The sequence below is a fragment of the Chaetura pelagica genome, unplaced genomic scaffold (assembly GCF_000747805.2).
Source record: "Chaetura pelagica isolate M959 unplaced genomic scaffold, ChaPel_1.0 scaffold82, whole genome shotgun sequence".
NCBI classification, from domain to species: Eukaryota; Metazoa; Chordata; class Aves; order Apodiformes; family Apodidae; genus Chaetura; species Chaetura pelagica.
In genome coordinates, this window is record NW_009952990.1 from 1,462,968 (window position 1) to 1,469,003 (window position 6,036).

Below are 6,036 nucleotides of genomic sequence, written 5' to 3' on the forward strand. Positions count from 1 at the left end.
CCTGCCTTCCTGCCTTCCTTCCTTCCTTGCCTTCCTGCCTTCCTGCCTTCCTTCCTTCCTTGCCTTCCTGCCTTCCTGCCTTCCTTCCTTCCTTGCCTTCCTGCCTTCCTGCCTTCCTTCCTTCCTTGCCTTCCTGCCTTCCTGACTTCCTGTCTTCCTGCCTGCCTGCCTCCCTCCTTCCATCCCTCCCTGTTAAATTCTATACGTTGTCAAGTCACACTGTCTAGTTTTCCCCTCTATATAAGTCCTTTGAGCCTTGGTGAACTTTTGTGCTTACAGCACATCTCTTCTCAAGTAATTTATAGCATTTAAAAGCTTAGATGATCTTTTGGACTTCTTGGCTCCTTGGTGCTTAATTGGAGTTTTGGCTTCATAGCAGTGGTTCCAGATCTAGTGGGCATCATTGTGCCACCATAGTGCTTGATTGCTACCATACTCATCCAAGGACATAACTAGGAGTATGAAAGATTTCTCCAAAGACTGATGCACACAATTAACTAAATTACTTTAACAGGGTGTAGATAGGGTAGATTTAAAGTGGAATCTGTTACTGTGCCAGTGGCTGGATGAGGATCCTGCTGTGCCAGTCGAGGGGGAAGAAAATCCTTCTTTGCCAGTTCTGAATGAAGAAGTTCTTGCTGTGACAGCAGATCTAACTTGCATGCTTGATTTAATGCCCTCAATTACCATATCTTTGTAATTATCATGCATGTCTGATAAGTCTTGTGGAAACTATCAGGTCTTGAGTAGAGGATCTAGGAGTCTTGTAAGAATATAATGTCTTGAACTGATCTTTCTGTTTAATGTTTCATCACTCTGCTGCTGATTGATCATTCTTTGAATAAAATGATAGCATAGCTGTATGCCAACACCTGTGATTCATTTTCACTTAGCTAATCAAAATGTTGTTTCAGAAGACCCTGATGATGTTCAGGATGCCTTTTAGGAGGTATTACCTTACTCCAAGCTGGCTGACTCAGATGGTCTATTTCTTATAATGTTACCAGATCAAACCTCATGATTTATGAGGCACGTTTATCTCTAGCAAATAGTTCTTATGGGAGTAAAGAGCTGTTTCATTTCAAAGTTTTTCGACTAGTGGGAAATCACAGTCATACTTTTTTTTTTTTTTTTTCAGTTGGAGGGACTGCAGCATTTTAACCTACTCTGGATCAGTAACTGCACATTTTCTCTTTTACATGGAACTTAGGAATTAGCAGAAGATTTCTAGCCTGGTCCATACAGATCAACCATTCATTATTAGCTAGCCAAGCCAGGCATTTATTTTCACTCTGTCTCATGCTGAAAACATAATGCTAGGATTCAGACACTCGTGTTTTTAGGAGGGCTTCTTTTAGCAATGTGAACAAGTTAAAATTTTTTGCCTGTTCAGTACTCATGAACTGTGTTCTAATCTGTAGCTGAATTTTGAAAGCACATAGCCATCAGCTAGGGATGTGACTCAGTTTTTTATGAAAAACAGTTGCTCTTTCTACTGATGTAATCCTAGTAAGATAAACAGTGTAATTGAGTTGGATGTTTGCTATAGCAATGAAGTGGTAAGTAAAGATCACCCTTAGGAAAGGTTCAGCACTAAAGTCGGAGGGAGCAGTGAGTCAGGATACTCTAATCTAATTAAGTGACTGTAGTTCTCAGGCTGCAATAGTAAGCAAGTGTTTAATAGACTTTAGGGACACAGGTCAATTTTACCCAGAAAACTAAGCATTTTCCAAGAGTTTTATGTCCGATATAATTATGTTCTCTAGTTTTAGCACTTTTTTTTTTTTTAAAAAAAATATATATTCCATGAGCCTCAGTAGCAGTAGCATTGGGAAAATTACACTGTAGCACTGAACATAGTCTGCCTACAGCAAAGTCGAAGTTCATAAAGGACATAGAAAGCACAGAGCTCATGTTAACCTTCTGTGAATGAAGTGTTTATAGTACACTGCTAAAATACAATCTTTTTTTCCCCCTAGGTGTTTGTACAATCTGATATGTTTTTGTTTCTAAAAAGAGAAGACACCACTGTAGTGATTTTATAGCTATCGTGAACTTCAAAAAGACTATAGGAACATCTGGTAGGGCCAGAATTGTGGTTCATTTTGTCAGCCACCATCTTATTTTTAAAGAATTGAATTAAGCTGCTTCTCAAACACCGCCAGGTTAAGAAACGTCTGTTGACAAAACAAGCCTTTCTCTAAATCTATGATTCACTTTATTTTCCTGATTGTGACTGCAAATATTCTCACTTAAAGTGATGTGCATATTCTTCTTCACAGACCAATATGTCAGACTTCTAACCACTTGCTTTTGCTTTCTATAACATTGATGGTCCTCTGAGTTAGTGATGCTTGTGCAATTCCAGATGAGAGTTCCCAGTGTTCACATGGTACCATTTATTCCTGATTAAGCAGAACAAGTGAGCACCTGATTGACTTTTACCATAAATGCAGACATTCTGCAGCCAAAGGGGAGAGGGTAAAAAAAGTATCTTTGATAGTGCTTAAAGCACACAGGCCATTTTCAGCAAGGATTTCCATTTCAAGAGATTTGTTAGTGTAGTCTTGGATTAATGTATGCATTGGAAGCTTTACTTAGGAAGATTTTAATCCTTGAGGCCCACACGTAGCAGAGCTCTTTGTTGTTCTGAATCCATATGATTATATGCTGAATAATGAACATTTTTAAAAGGTTTATGCAGCCACAGTGTGACACCTCACCAATTTCAGCCGATCTAATTCTCCTTTAATTTTTTTTCTTGACATTTCCCAATGCAAAACTTCTAGCAAAGACTTTTAGCAATTTAGAAGTTCTTCAGTGCCAGACAACAGAATTGCTGAGATGCTGATTTTTAAAAAAAAGGTGGTATCTTATGCTGATTTTGTTTTAGAACAAGCTGACTAGCTGCAATTGAGGTTAATTGACCTTTATAATGGATACACAGGACAGTACTAAAGCTATATACATAAACTGCAAGTTTATTTGAAAGCAAATTGTGTTAATTGACATTCATTGTGCATCTTTCTGTTGTTTATTGCTAGTTGCTCATGTGAATAGTTTGTTGATATTATAGATAGGACAAACATTTGTTTCAGATAAATAGGATTTTCAGTTGAATAGGTTTTAATTAAATGATCCAGTGTACTCAATTTTAAAACTGCAAAGTACTATACAGTATGTAGCTAATCCTGTTATCCAGGATCTTAAATTGTTGAATCATGTCTCACACAGATTTGTTTGGTTTTGGCAAATAATGTCTAAGTCTCTGCTAGCTGTGCAAGATTTAGGTCTTTTTCCAGAGTAAAACAAGAAATTGTGGTACTGCAGAGACTGAGTTTATGCAATAATTATAGGTGGTCAGTTTGCCTTACAGGGCAAACCAGTGTTACATAAACACATACTCACTGCTATATTAAAAGCATAGAATCAGAGCAGACACAGCTTCTCTCATACCTGAGTCCTGTTCTTCTAGACAGTCAGACATTACCTTTCTTTCATAGACCTCATTAATCACCTGTAGGTCCTGGCTTATAAGGCCACAGACTTAATGCTGTTCACAACATAGTTATTTTTGATCCCATAACTAAGTTCTATGTATGTCTACAAATTCAGTTCAAACTAGTCTATTTCTCCTATTTTTTTCTGTAATGGAGAGAAGCCATAGCTGACAAAGTCAGTGGTAACACAACCACTTCAACTAGTCATGGCTTTGCCTTCAGTGTCAAAGCAAAATAAAAAAGCAGCCCCTCCAAAGCCCCAGCTGGAAGCCTTGTCTGGGTCACAAGGCACATTTTGCTTAACAAAGTTTAAATGAGCAAAGATTGCTAATACATTTTGTCTAAAAATAAAGCAGAACTAAGAAGACAGGTAGATGTCCTGTAGGCATGTTCATAGCATTAATTGAGTGCTGCAGAGCTATCAGTTACGCTAATAATCTTCTAGCTCCTTCTGATACTTCATCACTGTCTTTAAATAGTCAGGTAGCTAGACATACAGGCAAGGAAATAAAATAAGTATTTAGTGTATATTTTTGCCACAAAGGTACTTAAAGAGAACAAACTGTTCTTTCAGTAAGTTATATTTTATTTTAATCTGCCATGTAAAGAACTATGCTAGTCATTCACCTCTTGTGTTAGAGATGAGAGCAAACCTGGGAGGCAAAGTAGTTAGGTAATTTACAGAAAGATTTCTTTGAAAGCATGCAAGTTCCTCAGTTTTGCTGTATTCATTTTTCTCTGAAGTGTGTTTTCCCCATGAGTGGCTTTCCCTTTCAATTTCTTTTACATTTGTACTCTGTAAAGTGTGAGGTTATTTCCTATAGCATTTTAAGAAGTGCTTTCCCTGGAGGATGTTTTTTTGATAGCCAGCAAGGAACTGCTCTCAAATAGGATGGTAAACATTTCAGCGAGATTTTTAATACAATGTGTTGCAGATGCAATTTTGTAAGTGCATTTTTCTTGTCATAGAAAAGTGGCATAAGACTGAGGCCTGATTTTCAGCTCTGACTGAGCTGACCAGCTCCAGGAGCAGTCCATGAGAGCCAAACTAAGTAGTGGGCATCCAGGCAAAGCACGTCAGCAGTGTCTAGATGAAGATGCTTCAAAAACTGAAAGAGCAGAAGCAGCAGAGGCTGTCATGACAGTGGAGTATAAATGTATAAACTGCTCTTGATCCCAGGTCATCAAATAACTCTTAACACTTGTATGTCTGTTTGCACTCCGGGTAGCTACAATTCACACTGTGTGCCTCCTTCTGCAGGAAAACTGAGGCTTTGGAATTATTCTGGTCCTGCCACTTCATCCATCAGTTATTTGGACATGACTGGCAGTCAGCGTCAAACAGCTTGACTACAGCCTGACAAAACTACCCCATGGTCACACATGCTCTTGACCTCCCTCTGTGTCCCAATGCCAAGTTTACAACATTTCTACAAGTCTGATGTTCCACCCCAAAAAATCCCCATATGACACACAAGAAGACAGCCCTTCCATATGTGGAGAACACCTCCAGAAATCATGGCTAAGGAAGTGAGAGGCATTCTGGAAAACCTGGGCTCCACATCTTCTCTAATGCAAAAGTAAAGGGACAGTAGTGAAAGTACATCTAACCCTCACTCATTGTAAGCGCAGAGGAGCCATGGAAATCAAACTTTAAAATATGAAATCTCTGAATGTGGATTATTTGAGAAAGCCTGGAGTGTGCCACTGCACCATGTCAGAGCACCTGTGAGTAGAGGGATGTTAATGGAGTTGGTTGTCATGGGGAATAGGCCTTAGAAGGTGAGGACCTGTGGCCTTTGCCCAGGGAAAACACACATTGTGGGACATTGGCCAGGTTTAAATTAAGCAGCCAAAGTATGTGAACTGTCAAGGAATATCAGTTGCCCTCCAGCCCTCTTGTCCCTCATTTGTGCATGGCTTCCTGGCACAGGCAGATTTTCTGTGGTCTTGCTGTCAGCAGACAGATGTCATGTCTACCAGACATTTCTAGGGTGGTCAGACCAAATTCTGCCTAGTCACAAGAAATGAAACTATCACCTCAGATACTCCCAGCCTATCATGGGTGTCCTCCCACCTGTTTCCTACTTCTAGAGAAAATGTATTTCCCAAGACATTAATGTTCATTGCAGTGACTGCTCTTTATTAAGTAAACACAATGTGACTGTAGATTTCACAGCCATGTTTCCCTGAATGTTTTACCCATTGTTACCCCCACTCCCTTTTGCCGTGTGCTTGTAGTGGCATTTTTTGGCCTTTCCGAGACAGGAAGAAATAGAAGATTTGACACCCCTTTTGTTGGTCTTTCGCTGAACAAGAGAAGCCCTTTTAGGGTCAGGTATTACAGAGCTTGACAAAATCACTGGCCGATTGTCAGTCTGCAACAAAGATGCTGGTCCTCTGGCCATCCCTCAGGATTCAGAGGCAGAAAAGGAGCTACAGGCTGATGGGTTCATCATGTAAGACAAATACTGGAGACATGCAAAATGGGTGCTCTATACAGCCATTTTATAGCCTTTTAAATATTCTTCTCTAA